The sequence below is a fragment of the Opisthocomus hoazin genome, chromosome 8 (genome assembly GCF_030867145.1).
Source record: "Opisthocomus hoazin isolate bOpiHoa1 chromosome 8, bOpiHoa1.hap1, whole genome shotgun sequence".
Taxonomy (NCBI): Eukaryota; Metazoa; Chordata; class Aves; order Opisthocomiformes; family Opisthocomidae; genus Opisthocomus; species Opisthocomus hoazin.
This window is the reverse complement of record NC_134421.1, coordinates 8,281,746-8,298,904: the sequence shown is the minus strand read 5'-3', so window position 1 is coordinate 8,298,904 and position 17,159 is coordinate 8,281,746. Positions and strand designations below refer to the sequence as shown.

At 51.9% G+C, this 17,159-nt stretch overlaps 1 protein-coding gene across 3 annotated transcripts in view; it reads right to left on the bottom strand.

Annotated features, from left to right (window-relative positions):
* The window catches only part of CHRM2 (cholinergic receptor muscarinic 2), a 109,233-nt gene extending 101,092 nt beyond the window's left edge, over window positions 1–8,141 (bottom strand). For 2 of the 3 annotated variants that reach the window (XM_075429143.1, XM_075429145.1), the window contains exon 1: window positions 7,767–8,141. The gene's annotated coding sequence lies outside the window, so the exon portion shown is untranslated. Of the gene's footprint in view, window positions 1–7,289; window positions 7,319–7,766 lie in introns of those variants that run through there. The other variant, XM_075429144.1, reaches the window with a different exon arrangement.
* Between the last annotated feature and the right edge of the window lie 9,018 nt (window positions 8,142–17,159).

The following is a 17,159-nucleotide window of genomic DNA, read 5'->3' as shown; positions in this document are numbered from 1 at the left end:
TAGCCTGAAGTAGCTGAAGAAATGATGTAGTCAAGCCACTGAATGGTAATGAACTTATGACTATGTTAAGACTGTGAGGTTAAAACTGATAATACTTAATAAACTGCTTAAAAAGTACTGGAGGTACAAAGAGAATTGGGGAAAAAAGAAAAGCAAAGAATGGAAGAAAACAAATGTAAAATCCATATATTCAGAACAACAGGTATATTAACAGACAGTTTCTGCTTCAGTGAAGTCATGCAGAAAGCAAACTGAAAGGCAAGATAGGAAAAAAAATTGCATTTTGAAATGTTAAGGTCCAAGAGGTTGTTTGAGCCAAGCAACCAGCTTTCAGGAAATGACACTTCAGCTTTGGTGAAGCCCCTGGCTAAGGGAGGAAAATTATAATAAAACACAAACAAAATGTCAGCTGTAAATGAAGAGGGCCAAGGATGCGTTAACTGACGAGAGCTTGGGGAGGGGCAGGGGGGGAAATGCAGGACATTTCTGAAAGGTCTTAAATTCACCTAGTTTAGGAGGGAAACCATGGGATCTGCTGCACATCCAGGGGGTAATGGGAATAGTTAATGAGCAAAAGGACTTTGCAGAGGTTCTGAATGATTCATTTGAGTAAATCTTCCTCACAAATGATGCTGAGCCCCTGTCCACACTAGACCTATTTTTTCGAGACAAAAAAGGGCATGAGCTGTCAGAATGTGAAACGTTGAAAGGAGAAACACTGGAACCAACTGATAAACTAAACAGCAGCATGTCACAAGGATCTCATGGTTATATACGCAAGGGTTTGGAAAGCATTTGAAAATTAAGTGGCTGCGCTGATAGCAAAGATACACAAGCTGTTGCTGAAGTCAGATACGCTACAGAAGGGCTGGAGGGTAGCAGCAAGCGTACCCGTCTTCAGGACAGGCACTGGATTGATCTTAGGGGTTATACACTGCAAAGTCTTACTTTACTTCCAGGCAAACTGACTGAAACTAACAAAAATTAGAATTACATACAGGAGATTAAAAGGGGAAAAAAAAAAAACAAATCACAGTTTCTTTCAAAGAAATGTTGTCTCTTCTATATTTTCTTTGAAGCACCAAGCTAATTGACCAAGAAAAACTACCTGTGAAGTGTATGCGTATAGGCATTTATAGAACTTCTTAGATTCCTTGAAAAATTTTCTTTGAAGAATTTAAATCATTGTAGAATAAGTAGCTGATGATTGCAAGTTGTGAACTGTTTGAGAGAGAGAAAGCAGGAACTACACAGGAATGACCATTTTTCACTGCAAAAGATTAGCAGTCAGATTTTCCAAGATCCTATACCATATATAACTTCTTCACTGAAATTATTGCTGTTAGAAAAAGGGAATAAGGACTGAAGTATTTCAGAGTATGCTGATTAAGTTGGGTGAACCTAACATTCAGATCCAAAAGGAAAGAAGTGTTGGCTGATGCAGAGCAATCACAGGTGGAGTGAAATTCTGAGAAACCTTCCTGGATTCTACGCCAGCTGTGAACACTCAAGAAAGGACATCGGCATCAATGTGGACAGCCCAGTTGCAAGTTCTGCTCAATTACAGCAGCAGTCAAAAAAAAGCCCAAACTCAACAAAAAAAACCCCAAATTTCCATCAGTGCATAGAAAGAGTAAAAGATGTTAAAATGAAAACAGTTTTATTGCATAAGCCAATGGTCCTCACCTGGAAAACTGTGTCCTCATTGATCAATCCATCACCAAAAAAGGAGACAGAAGAATTAGTAGTTTTGAAGATATGCAAAGTGACTGGGAACCCTGGGACTGTTTGAGAGAAGGAAAGAACAAGAGGGTTCATGGGCGAGTAAATGAATGGCACCTACACAATGAACCAGGTGCTCCTGTTGTCCTTTTCACGTCATATAACAGAGAGGTAGTAACAACATTGAAAGACAACTAATTTAAATAGATCACAGGTTGCTTAGAGTGTGGTTTTCCCAAGAAAATATGTAATTAACCTACTGAACTCACTGCTACATGCGATCACTAAGGTAGCAAACTTACTGGAAGGCAAAACAGCTTAGCTGCTTATCTGGCCAGTGAGTATATCTGCAGTTTGGCTAGAATCGCCGTAGATTTCCATTTGGCGAGGAAGGCAGGTATCTGTTTTCATTTGGAAATGGTCTCCGGGCAGCGAGCAAACACAAGCTGGTGGGTATTAAAACATTTTACTTGAGGGCAGTGTGTTTATCTAGGGCAGCATTCCCTGCACCTTCCTCTGAAGCATGTGGTGAGGAACATCGATAGAGACGCTATGCTGGGCAAGACAAAACGCCTGCCTGATCCAATGTTGCAATCATTACGTCCTAATGTTCTTTAACTAGATGACTGATGTGTTTTTCAATAGGAAAACAATGAGTAATGATAACAAGTAACACAATTTCTGTTAATTATTCATGCTACTGTTCATGAAACTTTAGAGATGTATGAATATTTTCATAAATAAATCATTGGTCACCGGCCTGCATTAAATGATCTCAGAAATAATAGTGCAATGAGCTTGTTGCCATTATCCGTCAACAAATTGGTGAATTATTTTCAGTATATGACCACTCTGTTTTCTAATTGACTAAGTATGACAGAGATGAATATAAAATAGACATCAGTAATTCATTGCAAAGTCAAGAGAAAATTTCTCAGGAATCTATGAAAATGCTACTGGCTGTACCAGAAACTGATTTTTTTCATGGAGAGATTTTGTAAATTTCATTTCTCATATGCTGAAATGGGTTATAAAAATGAGGGGTCTGATCCTCAGAGTTTGCAGATCATCCTGTCTGCACCGAAATCAAGAGAACTTTACGTATTCAGACTACCTAAGAAACCTGACCTGGAGAAATCACTAAGCAAGAGAATTCTTTTAAATAAGTAGGTTTATTTTATCTCCTTGGTTTCCAACACTAATTTTCACAATGATTCAGAAGAAAGATCTATGATCTTTTTCCACCTCTTTCTCAAAAAAAAAAAAAAAGGAACAAAACCCTAAAAACCCCCACACCTGCACAGAGTTTACTCAGAGCTTTTCTAAGAGCTTGAGGAAAACCCTGGGAGATGCTGGTTTACAGAATTTCTCGCCTATCTGTGCTGTGGCCTCTTGCAGAGATCTTTATTGTCATCGCTGTCAGAGGTGTCCCATACTATTCCCAATGCCCATTATCACATTGCATTTCCCTTTCGGCAGAGGCTGACAAAACAGAGCTGTTCCACAAACAGTTGTCAAAACACTGGCATATGCTAATTAAAACGCTTACTATGTTTCTGTGAAAGTCAAATCCTGAGCTCGATTGCACTAGAATAAACTAGGAGTAATTAAAGTCAGTGGAGTCACCCCGATTTGAAAGATCGTAATTAAGATCAGAATCTAGCCCATGGAGTCAAAAGAAATACTGGAAAGACAGGAACCAGAGGATCATCTAGCCAAAAAGAAAACATACAGAAGGCTCTCAGCAAAGCAGCTGGCCTGCTTCATTTTATCCCTCTCACATCTTTAAAAGTGAACACATGAAGCACATGGACTACTGAAATCCCGTTGCGTATCCTGGCCTTATTGGCAAGCATTCTTTAGGAAGTTCTTGATGGAAATGAGATGAAACTCACTTCATCCTGGTCCATCCTCTTGGGACTTAAAGCTATAGGAGAGACATCTCTTTGGAACACCTGCTTATGTGTGTCTTTCTGTACAGGGAATAGACGGTGTTAGATGTAGTTAATGATGCACCTTTAAAGTTAGGACAGATGGTCTAGAATGACAGGCAGCTCCACAGCCTAAAGCATTTTTGCATAGAAACAAGCTCAAGGCCCATGGGAAAAGGGATGCAGCCTTCTAATACAACTCGAGGGGTGGCCTCGTCTTTCAGTTCTGTCCACTTCTATCAGGGACATGTAGGAGGGCAGTGGGAGAAGGCACTGAGCAATCCCCACTGGGCTTGGTACGGAGGGCTAGGGAACGCAATCTGCAAGGCAGAGGCGGTTGGCGTTCAGCTGGTGGGGCGAAGACGAGCAGGTAGGTAGCTCTGTGTCTTTTGGGCAGCTGCGACCCAGGAAGAACCATGGAGACCCCAGCAAAACAGTAAGCTATCTTTGCCAGAATATAGGAACTGGAAAAACTGGGCAGGCTGGTATGTGGGGAGTGTGTGAATCATCTCATTTAGTTACAGCAGATCTCAGTGCTTGGGCCTTTGCGCAGCAGGGTTCGTAGAGATGGGAATCCAGGCTCAGATTTAGCAGGGCTTGAAATGCTACCATGCACTTCAAGCTTTTTAAGATTTAAGAGTACAAGCGTTTATGAAAAAGTTATCCCTGTCATTCATATGAGCTGGATCTAAGCCTTTTCAGCTTTCCTTAGCCTGATTACCGCTGTCCACCCATCCACCCACCCAAAGAACCCCTAGGGGGTCAGGGCAGCATTTTCACAAGTGAGTAATCCTCTTCCGTCCCTTCAAACCTTTGAGAATTAGCTCCAAGTTGCTGCAAGCTGAGAAGCTCAAAGCCAGAGAGATCAAAAATCTATGAATAAATGGCAAGATACAGACTGGGCTTCCCAAATCTAATTTCTTCCTACCTATTCCTCCGCAGTTTAAGCCACCCCACAGGACCTGCAGTGTTAACCTCTGGGTGACCGAACCAGCTGAACCCCACCTGCCTTCTTTTGAAGCCTGGGATTTAGAAGAGGGAAGAGCTCTTTGGAAACAGGCATCGAGATGAATTCCTTATCTCGTACCACTTCTTTCTCTTGCTCCCCTGTAATTTGCTGCCAAGCCTGGCACCCCCTCTGCCCGGGGATGCTCTCCCTCGCCTGCCTCTGGCACTAGAGGGAGCGGAGATCCGAGCTTCGGGCTGGAAATTCAGAGCTCCGCAGATCCCTGCTTTCCCTTAATTTGAACTCAACTTTCAAAGAGGTCTTGGTTTCAGAGAAGGGGAATCTGCTTCATTATTACTGGTTTGTCTGCGTTCCCCATGCTGCATTGCTATGGAAACGGGACCAGAAAATAAGTCTTTTGCATGTAGGTCATGATATTAGTGGAGAAGAGAAAGTCTGGGTGAACGGGTGAGTGGGTTACAGGAGTGAAACACAGCAGAGTCACCGCCTAGGACTGTATCTACAGCAGTGGAGGATTTCATGGTAGATATCCGCAAAAGACTACTGACTTAGACACCCAATGGGCTGAAAGATCCAAGCATTTAGAGCAACTGAGAGCCATGAAACCCACCTGGGGAGTCAGAGCAGAGGTGAAAACCGAAACAATGGTGGGGAACAGGACTGAATACGCAGGCAAAAAAATATGCTTTTGTTCACAAATACTGGTTTTTGCTGATGGCCTTGGTTTCCCCTTTTCTGTGTCTTGGTCTCTCTCCCATGAGGTGGCACAGCATGGCACAGCTGCTGCCTCTTCCACCTCCTCAAGATATTCCTGATCACACATGGTCCAGACCTCCCCAAGCTCTGCCCAGATGCAGAGTTACAACATTTTGGGTACAGCAGCTTACTTAAAATCTTGGGTTTGTGTGGAAGAAGAACACAACCTCTCCTTTTATTATTTTGCCCTCCCTCCAAAGCAACTTGGTGACATCCTAGACCCCCCCTCCCCACGTACTGAGCCTGGGTGGACTGCAATGCAGAAACCGGGTAGCGCTGCGGGCAGGGTCGGGGGGGCAGCTTGGTGGGGCAGATGCTCGCCAAGACAGCGAGGCCACCGCACTTCTCGCTCTCCTGGTGCAAGAGCAAACAGGGCTGTGTTTGCAGTCCAGGGGTCCTGCACAGGGGAATTTCGACCAAAGTTAGAAGCAAACAGAGCCGAGAGGAGAGCGGGAGCGTATTCTGTGTAGTGTGGCGTGGTTTATAGATGGCTGGTGTCAGAAACCCTATGATCAAGGCTAGTGTGTATTTAGATGGAGGCTGTGATTGCGGGCAATGCAATACCATAAAAGCAGACAGTGTGCATGCTTCTGATCTCCTGTATTAACCTTCCTCACTGTCACTCTTTTTGTTTTCTTTTTAATTTTTTTTCCCAGAAATTGCAAGAGCAGGCTGTTAAGACAGGTCGGCCCTTCTCCTTTTTCTTCCCTCTCCTTTTACCGCTCTGCAAAGGGAAGATGCAGGGGAAAGGACAAGCCAATGTGTGCAAACACACCGGTTGGCACGTAAGTGAGGAGAGATGCTACTCTGACTAGATCTGTGACAAGAAATACCCCTCTCCCCAGCCTCCTCTTGCAGGTGGAAAAAAAAAGAAGCTACCTCTCCATTCCCTAGAGGAACTTTAGCAAGTGAAAATAGTAGGAATAAAATAATCTCACGGGGGAGGGAGGAAGACTCCCGTGTGGTTTCCCCAGCGAAGGAGTAAGGGCTCATCCTTACCCCCGTGGAAGGAGTTAGCGGGCCACGCTGCGGGGGCAAAGCCGCCCTCAAGAGCTGCTCGACGGCTGGGGCCGGGCCCCCCGGCCCCGCTGCCTTGGGGGGGGGGGGGGTAGGAAGACCCGAAACGGAGAGCGGCCTGAGGGTTGGGGGAGCTTGGTTTTATCCGAGAAGCAGCAGCCTGGAAGCTCTTCGCCCCTCCAGAGCCTCCGAAACGGCTGGGCTCTGGGGGAGGGGGGGTCCAGCACCTCGGCCCCCCGGAGCTGTTTATTCTCCCGCAGCCTGATCCGAGCTGCCTCTCTAGGCACCGGCTCGCTCCTTCTGGCCACAAGCCCTCCGTGCAGGAGCCCGGCGGCACGGCCGGGACCGGCTCAGCCCTGCCGGGAGCTCGGCCGGACCGAGGGAGCGGGGCCAGCCGCACCCGGCCCGGGAGCATCCATCCATCCATCCATCCATCCATCCATCCATCCATCCATCCATCCATCCATCCATCCATCCACCCATCCATCCTCCCTCCCCCTCCGCGGCGGGGACCAGACCCCGAGGGGCACCGAGCCGGGGAAGCGGGGTCGGAAACGAGCTGGGGACAGCCCACGCCTCCCCCGGTGCCCCGCGCCCGGGCGGGACCCGAGATCCGAGGCCGCGGAGATGGGCACCGGCCCCGGGCAGGGAGGGATGCTCGGGGAGGGGGGGAGGCTGCGCTGAGACAGCGGTATCCTCCCTCCTCCCCTTACACCCCGCACCCCTGAGCGGTCCCCGGCAGGGCAGGGACGCCCCCCGCCCCTCCTCTGCCCTCCCGTCCGCCAGCCAGCGCTGCGGGGACGGCTCGGCTCCCGGGGACGTTTTGCAGGAGCCGTCAACAAACATGTCACAGCGGGATTCGGGGAGACCTCTCTGTGTCGGAATGCAGCACTTACATTTAAAAAAGCCCCACGGACAGCACTGAGAAAATGGGAGGATTTCTTTGAATCAGGCTACCGCGTCTCTCCTTCCCCGCTGTACTGTGCTAGGCTTGATTCTGGGATGAATATCCCAACTGTAGCTGCAACTCAGAGAGAGCCTCTGTGCTGGGGGCAATCGCTTTTCCTCGCCTTTCTCCGGTGACCCGCACAGCTATGGAGCCTTTCAGCAAAAGTTTCCCCGTCTCTCATTCTGCTCCTTCTACCAGGAACCCAATGGAAGCTCGTTCTCGTTATTTTCTAGGCGGGAGCTCCCCTATGGCAGCAGCAGATGAAACCCTCGGTGCGGCGAAGCAGGGGAGGAGGGTAGAGGACGAGAAAGAAAAAGGGAAAGCAATAATAATAATTAAAAAAAAAAAAAAAAAAAAGGAAAAGGAAATGGGAAAAAATATAACACCCATGGGGAAACGCCAGTAAAAAGCAAAGCTCTCGTACCTCTCTGATCGGGTTAGCAGAAGTTGCGTCCCATCCCGCGGCGGAGGCGTGCGGGCTGCGGGCAGTCAGAGCCCGGGGGCAGCCGCTTTATCTTTCTCTTCCATATCTTCCAGGAGGGGGGGGGGGGGGGAGGGGAAAGAGAGATTACTTCGCACCGCGATAATAGGGGGAAAGAAGAACAGCTGGGAAGCTAGAAACGAGAGGTGGCATTGTCCGGGCTGATGGAGTTTTTGTCTCTCCCTCGCTCGCTCGCTCCCTCCCACACGCAAATACACGCACACCCTCCGCGGCTCCGGCCCTTGGGAGTCTCCGCTGCAGTTCAGCCGAGTTGAGCTTTAAAAAAAAAAATAAATAAAATAAAAAAAAAATTACAAAAATGTAGAGCGATAATGTATCAAAACTGGCTTAGCCGTTGAGACAAAACCGTAGAAATTGAAAATAGCTGGGGCTCGTAAGTGAGCCGGCGATAATTCATACTCCCCCCAGCGCTGCCGAGGAAATGGGGGCAAGCTGCCACCCCCGCGGGGGTGCTGGCGAGGGAGGGAGCCGGGGCGCCGGGGTGAGCATCCGGGGTCCTTGCCGGGGAGCCGCGGCGGTGGGGGTGCGGGGGAGCGCGGGGTGCGAGTGCGGAGCGGGCTCGGTGAGCTGCAACGGGCAGGCGATTTCTGCAGGGAAGGCTTCGGGTTTTCTTTCCCCAGGACGGGGTGAGCGGCCGTTGGAGGCTCTCCTCCAATGGGCTCAGCACTGCTCGCTGATTTGGCGGCTTTGCTGAATAGAAATCACTGGTTCTTGTCATCTCCCAACACACTCCCCGCTCTTCCTCATCAGACACTTCCCTCTTTCTCATCAGAAGGCTTTATCTACAATTTGCACATCAGAACCGATTTTTTTTTGTTTCAATTACCTTTTCCGCATCTTTCCCCACAACCTCTTTATTTCTGGTTACTGCTTTCCGCAGTTCCACGCTATCTGTAAGTCTAAAGCGATGTACGGGAGGAGAAAGAGAGAAAGAGATCTTGCGTGTGGGTTACTGCAGTCATCGGAGCCTCCGCGCTCTGTGGAAAGCTGTTGTTACACTCAATCCAGATTAGTTTTTAAAACTGATTATTGTGCTGAAATATTCATGGAAAGCTTCTTCCCCGGCACAATGACAAACTAATTAGGAGAAACATACATTTTGCAAACAAGAGTTTATTCTCCTTGAGTGTAAAGCATTCCCCTTCAATTAATAGTCACTAGCTTGAGAAGTATTTACTTTGCTTAAGGGAACTTGCCAGATCGATGGAAATAATCTAGATATAAACATCTTTAGGTTTGCTTTGACTTTGCCTCTCTCCTGGGCCAGAATTAATATGTGATCTGGAGTGATGCTTTTGCCTGTGGGATGGGGTCTGTTGGTGTGGGAAGCAGGAGAGGTGAACCCATCTCATCTGTTGCCCAAAGAATAATAGAGGGGAGGTGGAAGAAGAGGAGAAAGAAGTGCACCTTACAAAGGTGATCCCGGCTTATGGCTGCTGCCTGCCTTGCCTGCCTTGCCTTCCCTGCCCCATCTCCCTTCTTGAAAGGCCGATGGACGCACAGCCCAACCACTTCACTCCAAACAGCCCTTCACAGAAAGTATTTCTTGGCCTGTGCTTGCCCCAGACAGAGGAGCTGCCTACACTGCTCGCACACAACCAGCTATTGCTCCTGGAAGGACCTCAAGGGTGGATTTATCTCCAAGAGGGTGATGTACCTTCAGAGTAGCATGGCTCTGGAAATACTCTGCTCGGCCCTGGGGTGGGTATTTCCCTTGCCTTGGGTGGCAGGGCTAATTAGGAGGCGGGGAGCTCTGAATTTTGGAGGTGCTCGTGCTTCGGTGTTACACAAGTCTGCGTTTCTCTGCCTGAAAGCCCTTTCCCGGAGTTCAAGGGTTGGATCACTTGTAGCTCCTCCGGAGGGTCGAGGCAGCTGGGACCTGATGGCTGCATAGCCCTCACAGAAAACTTCTCCTGGAGTCCAGAGCAGAGTTAGGAGACAGCTATACCCGGGCAACTCCTCTGCGCCGGGACAGATCCTCAGCCCGGCCACCCCCTGAGCCCCCCACGGGCCGCCTCCCGGACCCTGGCGCTCAACGCTACCACCGTTGTTATTTTTCCCCCTCCCAGCGACCTCGAGAGTGTTTGATGGTGCAGGTTGGTTTGCGGGCATTTAATTAGAGTTCAGCAGCCGCCAGCACGAGTCAACCCTTCACGAAGCGAGGAGTGGGGAGAGGAGGTGGGGGTTCTGCCCTGGGGGAGACCCCGGCAGCCCAGGGCGGTCTTCGGGACCGTCGTGTCCCCCCATCCCTCGCAGGGAGAGGGGCAGAGGTCTCGGGGCAGGGCCCGCTTCCAGCAGCTCGCTGCTTCCCAATCTGGGGCTCTGGTCAGCTGAGGGGAGGGCTTCCCAATTTCTCCCCACCCCCCCCCCGCCGTGATCTCCCATGGAAATGGAAGGTTCGTGCTGAAAACCCTGCCTTGTGACCCTCACCTCCACCTTGCCTTGCCTGCAGCCCGCCCGGGGAGAGAGGAGAATGCCCCCCACCCCCCACCCCCCGACATGCGTGTGCGCAGCGCTGCCTGCCAGAATATAGGAATTGGAAAAACTGGGCAGGCTGGTATGTGGGGAGTGTGTGAATCGTCTCATTTCGTTACAGAAGATCTCAGTGCTTGGGCCTTTGTACAGCTGGGTTCTTAGAGGTGGGAATCCAGGCTCAGATTTAGCAGGGCTCCCTGCTCTGAAGCAGTCTCGGCAGATGCACCTCGGTGGCACCCGGTGACTCCCTGGTAAGCGGCTGCTTTTAAGTTTGACACAGCGTCTGTCATTACCGGCTCCCCTCTTCGGAGCACTACGTGCTAGACACACCTCCTGAGGGGAAAAAAAACGTCTCTCCTGAGCCTAAAACACTTAAAATGCATGCCCCCCCCTCGGCAAGAGGCCGGGGAGCCGAGTCATTTACGGTGCTAAACGGCCGTAGAGATAAATCCATCGCCAAACCGTAGAACAAAGCGCTCGGCGCCGCGCTCGCAGGAAAAGAAAAAAAAAAAGGAAAGCGCATAGGAAGCAAGGATTTGCTAACGGTGATTGCCCCCCCCCTCCAGGGGGGCACCCAGAGGCTCTCCCAGGAAGGGGAGGCAAAGATCACAGAATCACAGCATGGTGGGGGTTGGAAGGGACCTCTGTGGGTCACCCGATCCAACCCCTGCCGAAGCAGGGTCACCTACAGTAGGCTGTAGAGGACCTTGTCCAGGCGGGTCTTGAATATCTCCAGAGAAGGAGACTCCACAGCCTCCCTGGGCAGCCTGTTCCAGTGCTCCGTCACCCTCAGAGGGAAGAAGTTCTTCCTCATGTTGAGACAGAACTTCCTCTGCTTCAGTTTGTGCCCATTGCCCCTTGTCCTGTCTCTGGGCACCACTGGAAAGAGTCTGGCCCCATCCAAGACAGCAACTTTCAGCCAGGAGATTTCCAAAAGAAATGGCATCCGTGTCCGCCGGTGCCGGGTGACCCCTGGAGGGACCTGACTGAGGGCCGCCTCCTTCCCCCGGGCGCCGAGCTGCCTCCCTAGGGGTCCCGAGGGTTTTACAGCTTGGGTGGGCGAGGTGTGTAGAGGCAGGAAGGGTGTCCCCGAGGGCCGTTTCCTATTCTGCTAGGCTCAGGGGGGGTACGGTCCCTCTCCGATGCAGCCCCCACCGGCACCCGGGGGCCGCCGAGGCGGCTGCAGGGGCTCCAGGCCCCTTCAAGAGCGAGGGGGGCTACCCCGAGAAGAGGGGACAAAGTTCCCCGGACGGGTGATCCCCGCACTCCCAGTCGCCTCCGTGCCTGCTTCACCTCCTTGCAGCAAGGCTGGGGGTCACCGGTGGTACGAGGGCAGACCCCGGGCTGCCCTCCCACCCCCCGAGGCACCCGTGCCCCTTCGGAGCCGGCGCAGACGAGAGCTTCCCCCCCTCTAGCCCCTTCCCATCCCCCGACGGAGAAGCATGGCCGAGCAAAGCAGCCCTTGCTGGTTGTTTCCGACTTGCCCCGTTTGCGAAGAGCAGGGGAGGAGGGAGGGTGCACGCTCTGGAGGGGGTCCCGACGGCTCGGCTACCTCGCAATCCCCCTGCCGTGGCTGAGGCGTACTGCCTCCCGGCCAGCAGACCCTTTTCCAGGGGGAACTGAGAGAGCAAGCCGGGGAGACAGCCCCCCCTCCGCAAACCGAAGCGCTTGCTTTCCCTTCGGAGGTGGGACCCCCTCCCCGGTCCCCGCCGGGGGCGGGCGCGTCTCCTCCCGGGGAAAAGAAAGAGCTCCGGGAGCCACGTGTATTCGGGGCACCTCTTCCCTCTGGGTTTTTTTGCCACCGGTTTTAGGCGAAGGGGACCGGGAAGGGCAGGGAGAAGCCCCCCCCCTCCACGGAAGAACAGATCCCTGCAAGCAGGCTCTTGCCCTCCGCTCCCCCGAGGAAGGTGCTTGGCGAGAGGGGCCAAGATCAGGCCCCGGGGGCTTCTCTCTCTCCCTGGGGCTTCCGCGCTCGCTTAGCTCCAGCGTTGCAGGGGACAGTCGGTTTTAACGGCCCCGCGGTGCGCAGAAGACGGGGAGATGCCGGCGGAGCAGCAAATCGCCCCGACGGTGCGGCCGGCAGCGAGCGGGAGGGGGGGGGGGGGGGGGGGGGGGGGGGAAGGAAAAAACCCAAGGGGAGGCAGCGGCGAGCCGGGATTCACGCAAATAAATCTCTCATAGCCGCTTGCCGGCGGAAATTAAAGGAGTTAAATAAAAGGGATGGTCAAACCTTTAACAGAAAAAGGGCATCTAACCGCTTCGCTATGCCCAGAGCAAAGCGTCCTTTGGAGAGCTGCAAACCGGTGAGATGTGCCAGGAGAAGGCACTGAAACACCGACAGATCGCGGCTTGGAGCTCGCTGGTGCCGGGGAACTGAGAGCCCCTCGGCTTCTCCTTCCCAGCTGGATCCTCTCAGCCCTCCAGCACAGCTTTCCCCCTGCACAAATGACAGCGTTTTCACGGCCCTTCTGAGTCTCCAAGCCCGACACGCTGGGAATTACCCCAACCACGCTGGGAATTACCCCAAACAGACGGCGCCGGTGAAATGGAAATTCCCAGCGGGTTTGGGCGGGGCTCAGCGTCGCGTTTTCAAAGCCGAGCTGGTCCCCTCTCGCGCGGAGCAGCTGGGTGGCGAACTGGAAATTCAAATCTGCTCTTTTATGAAGGGTAAGCACTGTGTCTGGAAAAGCGTCCCGCCAGGAGCAGCTACGCTGAGGGGGCACTTCTCAGTGTAAACCTGCAAGTGGTTTGCCTGGCAATAAAACGCTATGAATTGCAGATCTGCACTTTTTTTTTTTTTTTTTTTTTTTGTGTGTGTGTGAATAATCGCTCCTCGCAAATCTCGCAGCGTCCCGGGTAAGTGAGCAAGCGGGCAGATCAGAAAACAGTTTCAGACCAACCTGCAAAAGAGGTTTGCTGAGAAAAGGTGTCGCCTGTGCCCGGGCTTGGAGGGACAGCTGCTGAGAATGAGTGTACAGCGTGTGAGCAAAGCTGTCAGACAGACGTCTGGGTACGGACAGCAAAGCGACTTTCAGGAAAAAGAAAACAAGAAGGGGGTATACGGCCTCAATTTTTACGTGATATGGGAGAATAAAAAACATTCACAACGGGGCAAGCGGTCGCACGGTGGTGTTTACAGCAGGAGATGTTTTATAGCCGTGGCACAAAGCTCTCAAAGGGCCAAGAGTTCAATAAAATCCTCTCTAAACTGCGTGCCCGCGTGCGGAGTGGGCTGTCTAACGCATAGAAGTTCTACTTGGCGCCGACATCAGGAGCGCAGGCCCGCCTGGCCCTGGAACTCCGGGGTTTCTAGCCCGGGGGGTCTCTGGCAGGGAGAAAACGGGAAAACCCCGACAGGAGCAGAGGCGCGGAGCCGGGGGAGCGGGCTGGGCGGCCTGCAGCACCCTGGACAGCGGCCGGGCCCCGCCGGTCCGTCCGTCCGCCGGTCCGTGCGGCCGCGTGTCCCCGTGTCCGCCGGTCCGTGTGACCGCCGGTCCGCCTGTCCCTGTGTCCATGTGTCCGCGTGTCCGTGTGCCTGTGTGTCCGCGTGTCCGTGTGTCCGTGTGTCTGTGTGTACATGTGCCTGCATGTCCGTGTGTCCGCGTGTCCTTGTGTCCGCCGGTCCGTCTGTCCGCCGGTCCGTGTGACCGTGTATCCCTGTGTCCGCCGGTCCGTGTGTCCGCCGGTCCGCCTGTCCCTGTGTCCGTGTATCCGCCTGTCCGTGTGACTGCGTGTCCGTGTGTCCGTGTGCCTGTGTGTCCCTGTGTCTGCGTGTCCATGTGTCCATGTGTCCGTGTGTCCATGTGTCCGTGTGTCCCTGTGTCCGGGTGTCCCTGTGTCCAGGTGTCCTTGTGTCTGTGTGTCCGTGTGCCTACCTGTCCCTGTGCCTGTGTGACCGCGTGTCCCTGTGTCCGCCGGTCTGCCTGTCCCTGTGTTCGTGTATCCACCTGTCCGCGTGTCCCTGTGTCCGTGTGCCTGTGTGTCCCTGTGTCTGTGTGTCCGTGTGCCTACGTGTCTGTGCCTGTGTGTCCCTGTGTCCCTGTGTCTACATGTCCGTGAGTCCGTGTGTCCCTGTGTCCGTGTGTCCGTATGTCCCTGTGTCCGCGTGTCCATGTGTCCACGTGTCCGTGTGCCTGAGTGTCCGTGTGTCCCTATGTCTGCATGTCCGCATGTCTGTGTGTCTGCGTCTCCGTGTCCATGTGTCCCTGTGTCCGTGTGTCCTTGTGTCCCTGTGACCGTGTGTCCCTGTGTCCTTGTGTATGCATGTCCCTGTGTCTGTGTGTCCCTGTGCCTGCGTGTCCACGTGTCTGTGTGTCTGCATGTCCACATGTGCGTGTGTCTGCGTGACCATGTGTCCCTGTGTCCGTGTCCACATGTCCGTGTGTCCGTGTGTCTCTGTGTCTGTGTGTCCCTGTGTCCGCATGTCCCTGTGCCCGTATGTCCCTGTGGCTGTGTGCCTGATCGTCCGTGTGCCTCTCTGTCCACCTGTCCCTGTGTCCGCGTATCTGTGTGTCCATATGCGCGTGTCTGTGTGCCTGAGTGTCCATGTGTCCCTGTGTCCATGTGTCTGTGTGCCCACGTGTCCCCGTGTCTGTATGCCTGTGTGTCCGCATGTCCTTGTGTCTGTGTGTCCCTGTGTCCGCGTGTCCGTGTGTCCCTGTGTCCGCGTGTCCCTGTGCCCGTATGTCCCTGTGTCTGCGTGCCTGAGTGTCTGCGTGTCCGTGTTTGTGTGTCCCTGTGACTGCGTGTCTGTGTGTCTGCATGTCTGTCTGTCCCTGTGCCTGAGTGTTTGTGTGTCCCTGTGTCCGTGTTTGCGTGTTCCTGTGTGTCCCTGTGTCCGCGTGTCCATGTGTCCATGTGCTTGAGTGTCCGCATGTCCCTGTGTCCGTGTGTCCCTGTGTCCGCGTGTCTGTGTGTGTGTCCGCATACACACAGGGATGGTGCGGGGACACAGCAAGGCAGGTATCAGGCAGGCCCTGCACTTCTTTTTATTTTAATTAGCTGGGGAAAAACCAAGAGGTATTTCAAATGCAAATTTTTCTCAGGGCCGCTGGACCCTTGGTACCTTGATGTGCAAAGCTCCAGTGACTCCAGAGGAGTGCCAAGGACTGCTGATTTGGTGAAGAGATTTAAAGAGGGTCACAGATCTGTGATAAACATTTTCCCCAAAATATTACTGTGTGAACAGACTGAAGAATTCATCTTTGCTGGGCATGAAGTCCAGGTCTCCGACTGCTCTTTAAGCACCGCAAGCCCAGGAACCAGGCTCTCCCGCAGCGGAACGTGGTAGATGGTTCCTCTTCGTCATCCTGTTTCTGCCACAGGGCTTGCCCAAAGTCTCTCTAGTATTGATATCACTCACCCAAACACACACACGAAGTGAATGGCTGTTTGAAGCCCGTCCAAAGCCCAGGAATCCAGAAACAGAACTGTTAAAGCAGGAGTTCCTGAACACTTCTTTAGCAAGTTACTTCTGCGGGCAGCTCAGCTCTATCCTAATAGAAAACACAAACGGGAAAATGAATGCAGTTTCTTGGGGGAGAGGGTATTGGAACGCACATCTCCCGGGTTCATAGTGAGCATTTTCCAATGGGATGCTATTTTTCTCTGGCTTCCTCCTCTTGAAAGTGTTGTGTTTTGTGCCTGTTGTCACTTACTGGAGCAGTGACGCTTGCAGAAGAGCATTGTTTAAATGGCTTAACTTCATGGAGGTCACACATACGCACAGCTGGGATGAGAACTCAAACAACACTAGTAACACCATCAGCAACAACAAGGTCATTTAAAACCAGACATTAACAATAACCTTCCATGAACTGTGCTGGCTAGCGCCTTCTCCGTAGCACCTAGTGAGCTGCTGATTTGAATCAGAGGGAGAGTAGTTCCTTTTGTCATATGTGCTGGAGTAGACGTCACTCATCATGGTCAGGAAAGATACCACAGTGTTTTATCCTTTTCCTTTCACCCACTGGTAGTGACACAGCTGACACACACCCCGAGGCTCTGCATTGCATGGTGCCAGGAGTCCCGAGCCACCAGAGACAGAGGCGCTTCTGCAATTAGGCATAATGTTCTCTGATTAACTCCTCTGTGGAGCAGGGCTTCCTGACTCAGATGACGCTCCACATTTTCTTCACTGCTGTCTTTTCAGTACCCGAACAGGTACCTCCCAAGTCATTGTAGTGTACCGTGTGATGTGCCAGCTCTCTAAGGGCCTGCTCGGTAGGTTCAGCAGTACACTCCACTGCCATCTGTAAATATGGCCTTAGAAATACATATTTGATTTGTTTCCTTTGCTCTTTAAACTGAGTTCCATGTTCATTATCACTGCATTTTTCAGTTCCTCTCCTTCACAGCTGGAATTTCTTTTGAAGTTTTTTTGGTGTCTCTAGGCTCACAGCATGAGGAAAATAAAGAATTCCCAATCTGTAGACTGGCAAATTTGCAGCCTTTCTGCAACAAAGGCCAGAATCAGGTATTTCTACAGAAAGAGTAAAGCAGTTTCTTCCCTAGGGGTGAGATAATCTTCTTCCTCCAAGAAGTCTCCTTCTAATCACAGAGAATTACAGCTGAATGAGATCTCCTGCATGGTTTTTGTTGTCTCTCCTACTGTTTGTCTGAGCATTTGCTACTAGAACTTAGGATATTGCCGGAATGTCTAGAAATGCCCTGTGCTTCTTTGAACCTTGTGAAGTCCTCAGGGTCATCCTTGACTTTGGGAACTGCAGTGAAATTGTGTGTTTTACAGTTCAATTAAGTTTGTCAAAAATGTATTTTCTTTTTACGGGTTTTGAAGTTAATATCTTTCACCTCAACTGATGGCATCCACCACATTTTTTT